General features: G+C 44.5%; 1 protein-coding gene across 4 annotated transcripts in view; it reads left to right on the forward strand.

The window, feature by feature from the left end:
- The first annotated feature begins 5,989 nt into the window (after window positions 1-5,989).
- Window positions 5,990-12,612, forward strand: part of rgs6 (regulator of G protein signaling 6) — a 75,603-nt gene continuing 68,980 nt past the window's right edge. For 2 of the 4 annotated variants that reach the window (XM_046372368.1, XM_046372369.1), the window contains exons 1-2: window positions 5,990-6,128; window positions 6,940-7,010. The gene's annotated coding sequence lies outside the window, so the exon portion shown is untranslated. The remainder of the gene's footprint in view (window positions 6,129-6,939; window positions 7,011-12,612) is intronic. The other 2 variants (XM_046372370.1, XM_046372371.1) reach the window with 2 other exon arrangements.

Here is a 12,612-nt window from a genome sequence, read left to right on the forward strand (position 1 = left end):
ATAAATCAGATAAATAAATAGGTGCATTTCAAGTATTTAAAAAGTTCAGTAAAAGTACGCGTTACCTGTGTAGTACCAGGACACCTGCTATCTGACACTGCAAAAACAAATACATCTCTGCCAACGAGCAAATATTGTGTAAATCAGAGAAATTTGACATTTTTTCGTGGCTTAATTGGTGAACACTTTGTTTGTACCGAGCAAAACTTTAAATACTGCATGTCCTGCCATTTTGACATTCAAACCAAAAAGTCATGACAACAAAAAATCAGCGTCAGAGTGAATTTTACATCCATTCAAAGCTGTTTTAGTTAAAATAATCACACTAATAAGTCAGTGTTGTCCAGAAGCTTCTTGATTGTCAACACGTGTGGGGATTCTCACCTGGGAAAGCTGCTTTGCCTCTGTGAAGTATCGATACCTGCCTGCACTGATTTCCCCTGGAACATCAAGCTTTCACTATCCAAGTAAAATGAAGCTTCAAGCGCTTTAACCATTATAATAAACCTCTGACTAATTTGTGCACAAAGCAGTGCAGCTGAGGGGATTTTAAAAAAAGACTTCTGGGTGGATGGACGTGCACTCGACTCAGTCTGTCCACCTGCCGTTTGAGGCCGGTGCAGCAGGGACCGCAGTGTCAGTACAGAGGAGGGGACTTGTAATGCGGAGGAGGCCACGGATTAGTCATCTTTGGTACAGGTGGGAAAACGTGGAGGCTGAGTCACCCAGGGTTCCTTTCAAGGATTTGCTTCAGGAGGAAGTGTGCAGTATCCAAAGTGAAACCTGATCAAAGGAGACCTCAAGTCTGCCGAGATCCAACACATGCATACATACATAAAAATAAAAAAGGTAAACAGAAAACTGTGGTACTGATTTGAGCTCCTGCCTGATCACTTCAGATGGAGAAACCTTCTGGAGGAACCTTTTTAAATACTTTCATCTCTCTGATCTCTTGCATTTGACTTTCACAAGCAAGCAGTTGCCCTGTTTGGTTCAGGTTATGCACATAATCTGCCTGTTATGCTGCAACATATTTTTATCTGCAGGAATTGGTTGTTTTGACCACTAGGGGGCAGAACAACAAGCTGTAAATTGACATGCTATCACCTGATAAAGTTGATGTAGTGAATGTGTTCTTGATCAGTTAAATAAGCCGGATATTCATCAGGCTCTGTTCATCTCTTAACAGGAAACAGTACTGGTGAGAGAAGTGAGACTAAACTAAAAGCGATGGAGACCTGAAGGAAACTGGAGAGTTGGGTTGGGGTTAATTTAGCTCGGGGTGAAATTTGCCCGGAACGTTTTGACTTGTGTGCAGGACGAGCTCAAACTGCCCTTTTGAGTGGACAACAAACCGTACTTACTGAGCCACAGCAGTGCAGTGTGTCAGATGGAAAGCAAAAGCTGTTTCTGTTTGCTGCCGCTGAGCCACAGTGTGGCAGAACATAACAGTTTGGTAACCTTTGACCTCTAGCGAGTAGCCAACCTCCGTACGCACATATGGACACAAATCAGCTGTCTGCATTAAAACCCAAAGAGCTTGTCTCATTGTGCCTTCTGTGAGCTAAACAGCTGGAATCTGAAGAAGAATTAGAGCATTTCGGATGTCTGTTCCTCGGTCAGTGGAAGCCACAACGGATCTGACCTGGATAATACTGAGATGACAACAGCCATTCAGCATATTCAGACAAGATTCCAGTTTCTGTATGAACAGAAGATACTTGGCCAGTTCATATCAGACTTTAATTCTAACACGGCTGCATGTCCATTCGTCTCTCTGCTGCCGTGTGACTGGAAAAAGGAAAGAAACGTCACTGTTTACCAGAAGCATGTGGCCATCTCTTTGCTTTTCTTTCTCTTCGTCCTCTTGTGTCGTGTACGGACCCTTGATGCTTTTATCCCACACTCTCCGGCAGCCCACATAACGCCCTCGTGTCTCTGTGCGCCTCTTAGCTCTTATCAGCCACTCATGGAGGGAGATGGAGAGGGTGGAGGTGTTTTGTTCTTCAGCGGCTCAGCTCTGTAGTTCGCCATCATTTGAGATCCTCTCATGCTTTTTAAGGCGATCTGTTGATTTCTGCAGTGCCTTGTCAGTCTGAGTCCATGTCTGTGGTGGCTGTTGTGTATCTGGCTGACTGTCCCACTGGCACACACACACTTACACACACACACATCTTTGGCATCTCCATCATTAGTATCTTTGATCTCAAGTTGTATAAGATATGAAGCTTCGTGGGAAGCTCTAATTAGTCCATTAAAAAAACAAAGACGGCACCGAGATTAAAGGTCTTCAGAAATCATTCCAAAAGCTTCCTGCTGGTGTACACCTGTTAGCTTTTAGTGACAAAACGCCTACAAAAATGTTTAAATTTGGCATAAGATGTAGGTGTGAAGTGGAGGATAAAACCATTCAGAACTCATGTTTGCTGTTTTGCTGAATAATTCATCTCCTTGTTTAGATCATGAGCTCTGCGTAGTATAAGAATGTTGTAGTTTTCAATAAGGTCATGGGAAGTGACAACATGTTTGTAGGTTTAGTATTAAATCAGAGTTTGTTTATTTTAAAACTTGCCCGCATTAAAATGTTAAAGTTAGTTATGTAGATTAGTGATGTATGTGGATTTCCAGAAGATGTTTATTTCACTTTGGGTGAATTTTTTCACTAGAATTAAGGTATTTCTCAAAACAGTTCAAAAATACAGTATCCTTTACATACACTATATAGACAAAAGTATTGGGTCAGAGTTGAGCGTTTGGTCCCCCCCCTTTTGCAGCTATAGCTACAGCTTCCACTCTTCGTGAGGGTCTTCCACAACATGTTGGAGTGTTTCTGTGGGAATTTTTTGCCCATTCATGCAGTAGAGCATCTGTGAGGTCACACACTGATGTTGGACCAAAAGGCCTGGCTCACAGTCTCCGTTCCAGTTCATCCCAAAGGTGTTGGATGGGGTTGAGGTCAGGACTCTGTGTGGGCCAGTCAAGTTCTTCCACACCAAACTCATCCAACCATGTCTTTATGGAGCTTTGCTTTGTGCACTGGGGCACAGTCATGCTGGAATAGAAAAGGGCCTTCAACAAACTGTTGCCACGAAGTTGGAAGCATAGCATTGTCCAAAATGTCTTGGTGTGCTGAAGCATTAAGATTTCCCTTCACTGGAAGTCAGGGACCGAGCCCGAGCCCTTATAAACAGCTCCATATCACCTGGATTCAGTATTAAAGTGGTGTGTCCCAGTACTTCTGTCCATATGGTGCATCTCCTGCCCTCTGAGTGCTAACAGACAGATCCACTCCTCCATGGCACTTTGGTCACAGGGTTTAAGTATAGAAGAGGGTCCTACACCAACATGAAGATGTGTAAACGTGTGTGTGTGTACGTGTGCGTAAATATAGCATGTCATGAGACTTGTAGCAATAAAAGAGCATCAGATGTGGGGCAACCCCCACCCAGTCATCATAAAAACACACACACAGATACACACACTTCCCAGTGGGATCTTCTCTTCCTGTTTACTGTTGCTCAATAATTCAGCTGGTCCAGAGTGGAGGCTACAGTTTCCATCCATGAGTAGACATGATATATGTGTGTGTGTGTGTGAGTGTCAGTCTGTCAGGCCAGAGTGGTCCATTAGTATCAATGTTGTGTTTGATGACAGTTAGCTGGTAAGTGCACGTATTGATTTGTGAGCATATTGACGTCCATTTTTCCATTTGCACATTAAACAGCAGACCAAAGAGGGAAAGCAAAGAAAGAGAGAAACATCTGCCTTTTGAAGCTCACTGTCCCTTCACTTGCTGTCCCACTAATATTCTACTGAATTAGGGCAGCAAATATATTTAGTCTCCACCACCGACAGCGAGAAAATGCTGCCTGAATGGCTGTGAGGATGCAATGTGTTGACATGCCTTAAAGTGAGATGTGCTTGTATCCACATCGCACACATAGTGGGGGGATTGTAAGCCTCTCACGAGTACAGTAAGCACCAAGTTTCCTCCCGTAGACCATCATTGCATCAGATGCTTTGATGTGCCTCAGCGCTCGGCCAAAAGTCCCCATCAGCTAAGAGTTTATCTGCTGGGCCCACAGGCTCCCTGGTTCACAGCTGTCAGACCTGCATCGGTTCAGCCTGAGAAATTAGAAGAAGGGATTACACTGAGTGTGGAGGGGTTGGACCATGCGGGAAAGTTTACCGAGCACATTCGTGTTTCATTGTACAACTTCTAAACGAGGAAGTGACCTGAATAGTGAGAGTTTGCTGCCTTCTTTCGCGTGACGAACCCTATCCACCTTGTGTGCATTGGGCTTTATTTAGTTTAATTTGTGAGAGTTGAGAGAAAAATAGTGAGAATACAAAATCTTTACTTGGTATTGACTTTGGTACTGACCCCCTCAAAAGCCATGGCCTAGAGAGAAAGCCTAGAGGTTGGAGAAGCAGCTTGTGATCGGAGGGTCGCCGGTTCGATTCCCCCACCAGACGGGCAGGAAAAATTTGGGTGTGGTGCAGTGATTAATGTGGAAAAAAAAAAGCTCCCACCCTTCATTAGCTGGCTGATGTGCCCTTGAGCAAGGCACTTAACCCCCCCAGGCGCCTGATAGTGACATCCCACTGCTCCCGTGTGGGTGTTGCATGTGTGTGTTCAACTAAGGATGGGTTAAATACAGAAGACAAATTCAGTGTGTGTATGTAAAATATATATACTGCCAATAAAGCGATTCTTCTTCTAAAGACGGATTAATGTGGGTAGGCCTCATAGACAGCAGCCGCTTTGAGATCCCACCTTTAGAGCCATAAGCGAAAGACAAAGCGGCAATAAACTGCAATTACAGCAGAGAGAGAAAGAGAGACAAAAGGGGTAAAAGTGGTTTAAACATTCCTGTAAACAAACCCCAGTGAAATCAGCGGATGACAGCTCAGCGGTGGAGACGGAACAGAATGAATGTTGTCTTCCTGCTTGAATTTGAACATGGATTCATGTGAAAATGCAGCTCAGCAAGCTTCAGCTCTCCAATCACATGACCTGACAAGCTGAAAGTTGAACTGCGCCTCCTCAACTCGCCCTAAAACGTTCACACGGTTTCCTTCCGTTGCCGTTTGGAGCCACTAGCATGTAAAGTTATTTATGACTTGTTCCACTTTAAAGGAGCTGTGAGTGTGTTGCCAAAGAAATCACGTGCTCAAGGTCGCTCTTCATTCATACAGATGCAAAACAACCACATCATGGAGCAGTACAGTCCTGTGATCATTTATTCACATTTCACCACCATTCACGGGGAAAATATGGACAGCACATCCTCCCCTCCCTCCGTCCCTGCGTTGGAACAGAACCTGGGAGGATAATGCATATTGAAAATCTGAATTATCTGCAATCCTGGCAAAGGATGCTCTGTTAACAGGAAATAAATTCAATGGCTCCTGGGCTGCCAGAGAAATAATTATTCCTGCCTGCAGTAGGAACCACCATTGGGTTTCAACCACTAAATAACCAGACCAAAACATAATGTGACGTAACAACACAGTTAGCTCAGTTCCCGTCAATGAAACCTTTGTCTGAGACACATGCAGACAGGTGGGGACATGATGACAGAGCTCACATAAGGTACCAGGAAACAGGTTCTCCCTGGTTCTCCCTGTGCCTGCGTGGGTTTTCTCCGGGTTCTCCGGCTTCCTCCCACAATACCAAAAACATGCACATTAGGTTAATTGGCTACTCTACATTGCCCCTAGGTGTGAGTGTGAGAGTGTGTGTGAGTGTGGTTGTCCGTCTTTGTGTGTCGGCCTTGCCGTTGACTGGCGACCAGTCCAGGGTGAACCCCAGAGCTGGGACAGGCTCCAGACCCCCGTGACCCTGACAGATAAGCGGTATAGAAAATGTATGGATGTCCGGAAAACGTTGTTAAGTTATCAGTTTTGTCTTGTGCTCATGTTGTCTTGTGATTTCCTGTTTTATTTTGTCTCTACTTCCTGTCTGTGTCTGTTGTCGTCAGCTTTGCTTTTTCCCTTTGTCTGTTTTCCCTCCTTTACCTGTCTCCGCCCTGATGGTTTCCACCTGTGTCCTTACCTTGTGTCTGTGTCTATATGGTCCTCGTCTCGCTTTGTCCTGTGCCAGTTTGTCTTGTCCCTTGTGTCAGGTAACCAGCGTCATCTCCACGCCATTGTCACTGTCAGGTCTTGTTATTTTGTTACTTTGTTCTAGTGATTTTCTGTTCGTTTTCTTAGCCACGCTTCAGTCTACTGAGTTTTTGTGTCTTGGTTTAGTGTCGGTATTTTCCTCTTTGAAGAGTGATTTTCAGTTTTGTACTCCTGTGAATAAAAGCTTTATTCTGAGTCTTTGAGAGTCGTGCATTTGGGTTCTGGTCCATAGTTCGGGTCCGTGTGTGTGCGGACTTTTGAGTGTCAGGCATTAACTAGAAAGTGGTGGACGGACTTCTTGCCGCAGGTCAAGTTGCATGGCTGAAAGTTGCCAGTCAGTTCAGGTGATTTGGTTAACCGTTTGGGAATCCGTGATGCCAAAGAACATCATCAACCCAATCGCTGCGGTATGTGACCCTGTGGCCCAGCTTTACGCAGGAGCCCTGCGCCAAAGTTCCCCTGCATGTCGAGCTTTAATGTCTTCGTATTGTGCTCACCAAGCACCGCGAAGGGCTTCGCTGCATGCTGGGGCGGTGGGATCCCATCATGTATTTAATCTGGCCGTGGTGACACCCCGTAAGACGTCTGTGTGAGCTGAGTTTTGTCCTCGCATTGTTAGTAAGGCAAAAGCAAACACACGCAAAGCAGGACCGACCGCGTGTTAGTGGCACACACACACACACACACACACACACACACAGAGAGAGAGAGAGAGAGAGAGCAGCTGCCTCTGATCCCACATCCTCTCTGTCCGTCTGTCTGTCTGTCTGTCTCACTCTCCCTCTCTGTCTCTCGCCCTCCTCTGTGCAGCTCTGGTGGGTCGGTGAAATCGCTGTTTTGGCTTCGGAGCAGCAAGAAGCGAGAGGGAAGCCAGCACTGAGGTAAGAAGGAGGGATGGAGGGGCAACGGAGAGAGAGAGGGGTGATGAATGAATGACTAAATAAACAAACAAACAGAGGCAGATAGAGAGCGCAGTGTTAAGAGGGGAATAAAAGAAGGCGCTTTAATGTGCTCCATAATTTAAAGACTGTCAGCGCTGCGATGTAAACCTCAGAGTGATGCGCTGAGGTGCTGCCTGCATGTTGTTACACTACTGTGTGTGTGTGTGTGTGTGTGTGTGTGTGTGTGTGTGTGTGTGCGCCCATCAGACAGATTATACTGTTAGTCCCACCTGTGATTGAAAGGACCGGTACCAACCGGTAAGTTAGGCTAAGTGACACTCGAAGGGCACTGCGTTTGAAATGAGTGTGTGTGTGTGCGTGTGTGTGTGTCTACTGTAGATCAGTTAGGACGTGTGAGGGAGACACACTGAGGTGTGGTGTGTAGAGTTCATGATCTCAGTGTTTACTCTGTCTCTGCATTTTGGCTGCTCGGTGAAAAACCTGCATAGTCCTGTGAAGACCGATGACAAGCGACCACAAGTGTGTGTGTGTGTGCGGTGTGTGTGTGTGTCTCACAGAGAGTCTAAATTAGGCTGCAGCGCTGCTGGCTCTGTGTGTTTGGGGAGTGGAGCGGTCCTGTGAGGATAGAGACACCACAGACAGCTGTTGGAGAGAGAGAGAGGGATGCAGTATTATCTTCGCATGCAGACGTGTATCACCGAACTTATGTTGTAGATTTGTGCTTCAGACTGCCGGTTGTTATGAAGTTATTCTGCCTGCTGTGTGGGGTCAGTCACGTCTCTTCGGTCTGAATCCACTGTATGGTCAGAGGTGCGATCCTGCTCGCTCACCTCTGCATGTTTTTGGTCTTTGTCTGTCTTTCTTGGGCCTGGAGCCCAAAGTTCCATTTATGGAAGCTTTCAATCCAGTTTACAGCGCGGTGATATTTAGTGTGTGCTGAACAGAGCAAAGATCCATAAAGAACCGGTGTTCCCCAGTTTCGCTGTGAAGGAACGTGCCCTGATCTCAACCCAAGCACCTTCAGTCCACCCACCACCTCTGGGATGGACTGCAGGACCTCACTAATGCTCTGGTGGCTCAATGGGAGCAAATCAATGCAACCTGGTCCAAAATCTGGTCGAAAGCCTGAAACCAGAAGAGGCCAGCGCTCACGGTTTTGGAGTGACACATTCAGCAGTCACACATGGATAAAATGCTCAGGTGTCCACATACTTTATACCCTGATCTCCATGCGCTAAAACATCCAGTTGCAGTTCATGTGGTTGTTCCTGAACTCACATTAAACAGATCTGAGTTCTCAGTTGAATTTATTCGGAGAATATAATGATAAATGTGATGCGTTAAACTTAATCACATGAAGCCCACTGACTTTGGCATCATGCGTTGAGCATAAAGACAGTTGGCTGCTGGATCGATGGTGTCCTTTATTTTACTGCTGTCCCACAGCGTAAAACATCCAGACGCTCTCCATACAGCCTCGCCTGGGGCGTAGAAGATGGGTGGTGAAGAAAAACCCGAGTGTGAGTGTGTGTGAGTCCACAGGGAAATTGATAACAGCAGGAAGTCTCTCTCTGTCTCTGCTTCCTGCCATCACAGCATGTGTTGAGAAGAAAGAAGCTCTAAGTGTAATCAGATTAATTTAGAATAATAATCTGAGACACTCATAAAAATAAAAGGGATTGTTTGTCCTTTTAGTCATCCCTTGATTTTCCTAAAACTGTCAGTCTTGTGGATTATTTCTGGATAAAATGCCTTACCTGCTGAGAAATAATCGTTAAACTCACTCGTATCTTTGTTCTTTTGGACAGAAGAGAAGCTACAAGCTCAAATGTTTCGACTGATGCCTTCATCAGTGTTTGTTTCGCCTCTCCTCTCTGTGTGTTCTATTTCTATGACAGTGTTTGATTTGTTCTGCTCTTACCTGCCTCAAAGGTTGGAGTGTGCCAATCAGTGAGCTGCGAACCCATGAAGGCGTCAGCCAAAGCGTTTGTGTAACTATAAAAATACCTTAAACTTAAAAAGAGAAAAAGTTCACCTCATGTTAAAATTCTTCACTTCACCCGTGTTTGCAGCACAGTAACCATAGTAACCACGTGTGCCAGGCGAACACGGAAAAGATGGCTGCCTACAGGCAACCACAACACTCAACATACTGATGTGAAGTGCAACAACAGCACAGATGAGGATGGACGCTTGATATGAAGACCCCGGAGTAGAACTGTGAAGTAATAAAATGTTATATGATACTCATGTTAATTACCTCAAGATTATACTGAAGTGCAGTACAAGACAGTAGATTACATCAAAAAATGTCCTGAATATTTTGATTTTGTCATGAAGCCAGTAAGCTTTTAATCATCTGAGCAATCAGTTATTGCTTAATTTCCTGTTTGCTTCTTATATTCTACATAGCACAGACTGTTTGGACGTGTTCTTTTATTCCAGATATCTGGGATCTTTGCCTGTCTTCACGTTGGTCTAGTTTTAAGAAAAAGAGATTAGATATCACCTTAAAAGTGTTTGCCTTTTTTACTCTCAAGGTGACCACACCTGACACTGGAATGTCTTTAAAGCAATTAGGGCGCCGCCAGCATCTCGAACAGAGGAGATGAGACGCTCCTGTGAATCGCTAAATCGCTGTATGATCCAGGCTGATCAGACGAGCGTATTCAACCAGAACATTTCATTTATATGCAAAATCAAGAGTCGGAGCGAACGCTGCAGGTATTGATCCCACGCCAGCGGGGCTATGTGGGTTTCCAGGAAGAGGACTGTGAAGTTGAGCTTTACCAGGAAACAGATCAGGCATTTTTGTTCACCGCGAGCTGCAGGTTTGGAACACCTGTTCAGCAGATGGGATGCATATCATGAAGACAGGAGGTCGAGAGCCATTGATTCAGACCAGACGATGCGTTCAATTCTCGTCCCATTTGGCTTCTCAAACACACGCTGCGTGCTTCTCTTCATCGCACGCCCTCCGAGGTTCAAGTGCCAACGCTCAGCTTGTATGTTCGGCCGGCTGATGAGAGTATTGATCTAAAGAACCAGTTGACATGGACCTAAATGCCTGTGTCTGTAGTAAAGATGTACACACACACACACATGCACATACACACTGCAGGAACGAACAGCGCTCTGCTTAGAGAAGAAGCATAGTTACTAATGAATATTTTTTAGGATTATTTTCACAGACATACTTAAACGCCTTCTCTCTCAGCATAACCTGTAACTTCCTGTGAAATCACAAACTGGATTTTTTCATTACCGTGCAGATTAAAGAAATAAATTAAGATGTGTAGCTTCTAGCCGGGCTGTTTCGCTCTGGTTTTGGTCTTTATGCTAAGCTAGGCTAGTTGCCTCCTGCCTCTACCTACAATACTTGAAGACATTTTTGGAAATGCTTGAGAGTTTTAATGCCACTGCTGTGTCTGCATGATGAATGTGAAGCTTCAGCTGGTTCTCCAGGCTTAGCATAATGACTGGGGGGTAGAGGTTTAGTTTTGGAATATGGGAACTGGAGCGCCCTAAAATCCAGCTTTTAGACCTTCATGATTGCAGCTGGTATATGGAATTTATTCCCTAATAAATGTATGGTTAATCAGATTGCAGTTGATCGGGTTTTTCTCAGTGCACAGGGTGAGAGAGACCCAACAGCTGTTTTGTCCTCTAGAGTCCCCCTTGCTCTTTAATTGTCAGAAAAAGACAGAGTGTTTTTGGTTGCTTCAGTTAGGCTAACTGTTGATTTAGATTTGGCTTAGGAGTTAGCTTAGATGTAGAGTTTCCTTTGTGATGACGTTCCAGATTTTTTATGGCGTATGCTTTTCCTTTTTCTGAACTTTTTTATCTTCATAGCAGCTTTCTGTATCACTTTACTTATCTTTATTGTTTATATTGACATGTTATATTTACTACAAACATGAACTGCATTTCCACAGATTTGATGTCTGATATCTGATGTTGTTAGATGTTCTGGGATTCCTTTTGCCAAACTTTTGCCTGATGGCTGTCCAGGATTTAGTTTTTGAAATGTGCACCAGACCTGAGTGTGCAGAACTTTCTTTTCTCCACATGTTTTGGCCTTTGAGCATTTCATTGTGAGTGTGCTTATCTTCTCAGAAATATTCAGTTTATTTTAACCTGCCTGGAGACAGGAGAAACAGGAGAGCAGGCCCTCATTTTAGAGGGAAGGGAGGAAGATTTGATGCCAAATTTAGCCAATTTAATGACACTTCAGCTCAGTCTTTATCACAATTGTATCATAAAACCTTTAATGCAGCAAGTATTCATTAAACTGCAACAGAAATCTAAATTATTACAGTCCTGATACTCAATAAAATTACCATTTGCTTTGTGGGGTTTGAACTCAAAGTTGGGAGTCAATGTATTCAGCCATTAAGGAAAAGCAGCCGGCTGAAGGTGAATGTGCTTTGATGAGAAAGTGAAAGGCAGTTTCTTCTTCCATTAAGGCCGGACTAAATGGAAAGAGAACTGGTCCCAGTTCTGGCTGGGATGTAATGAGCTGGGACAGTGATGCTAGTTCAGTCTGACAATGAGAGAGAGAGGGAGTGAGATGGAGGGATGTGAGGAGGTAGAGTCCAGAATCAGGAGTCAGGAGCAGGTCTGTTTCAGTTTACATCATCTATTCCTGTGTTTTCTGTTTGGTTCTCCTCTCCTTCCTGCATCCTGCCCTTTATTGTTTTTGTTATTCTTATATAAACTGTCCCTCCCTACTTCCCCTCTCCTCCTTTGCTCTTCTTTTCCTTCTCTCACTTCATCTGAGCCCATCTGTCCTCAGGTGTCAATATTTTGACAGCTTTCAGGCCATCAGAAAAGAGCTGACAGGCCTGAGCTATGGGATGCCAGCTGTGTGTGTGTGTGTGTGTGTGTGTGTGTGTGTGTGTGTGTGTGTGTGTGTGTGTGTGTGTGTGTGTGTGCGTACATGTGTACACACACATTCATTGTTCATATTGCAGGGAGATGTTGAGAGTTTTTTGTGCTTTCTTAATCTGAAATTTCTTTCTTCACTCTGTGAGCAATTTATTTGAATGATTTGTGCTTTCTTTGTGCGTTTGTCTGTATTCAGTCCTGATGCCCTAAATTAATTTTGTTTGCTTTCACAATCAAACAAATGACGGACAGATAGTGATAAGAATTAATATGGCGGGAGAGGATGTGTCCCCTCTTTCAGTCGTACTTTCTGTTTAAAAGTATATTTGCTGAAAACAGCAGTATTGTGGGAGGAGAAGCACATTCTTATTTTCTCTGTAAAATGAGTTTTCAGAAGTCAGGATTTCTGACCAGTATGTTTGTAATGATCTTCTTGCACCTGATAAATTGTTGAGGTGAAGGAGTATTGAAGGAAAGACGCCGCAGGGACAAAAAACTTCTACGTGATGACTCCTGTTCTCGTGGATCTTCAGTCTCGTGCGCTCAGGAGACATAACAGAGAAAACTAGGAGAATTTATGATGCCTTCGTTTCATCCATCCTGCGCCTGATGACAGAAGGCACAGAGAAAAAGGCGGGGAGATGGGAGACTGGAGGCCAGCGGAGAGTTGTTCTGTCTAATTCATCTCTCTGCC

Source organism: Scatophagus argus, chromosome 19 (genome assembly GCF_020382885.2).
Source record: "Scatophagus argus isolate fScaArg1 chromosome 19, fScaArg1.pri, whole genome shotgun sequence".
In the NCBI taxonomy this organism is placed as follows: domain Eukaryota; kingdom Metazoa; phylum Chordata; class Actinopteri; family Scatophagidae; genus Scatophagus; species Scatophagus argus.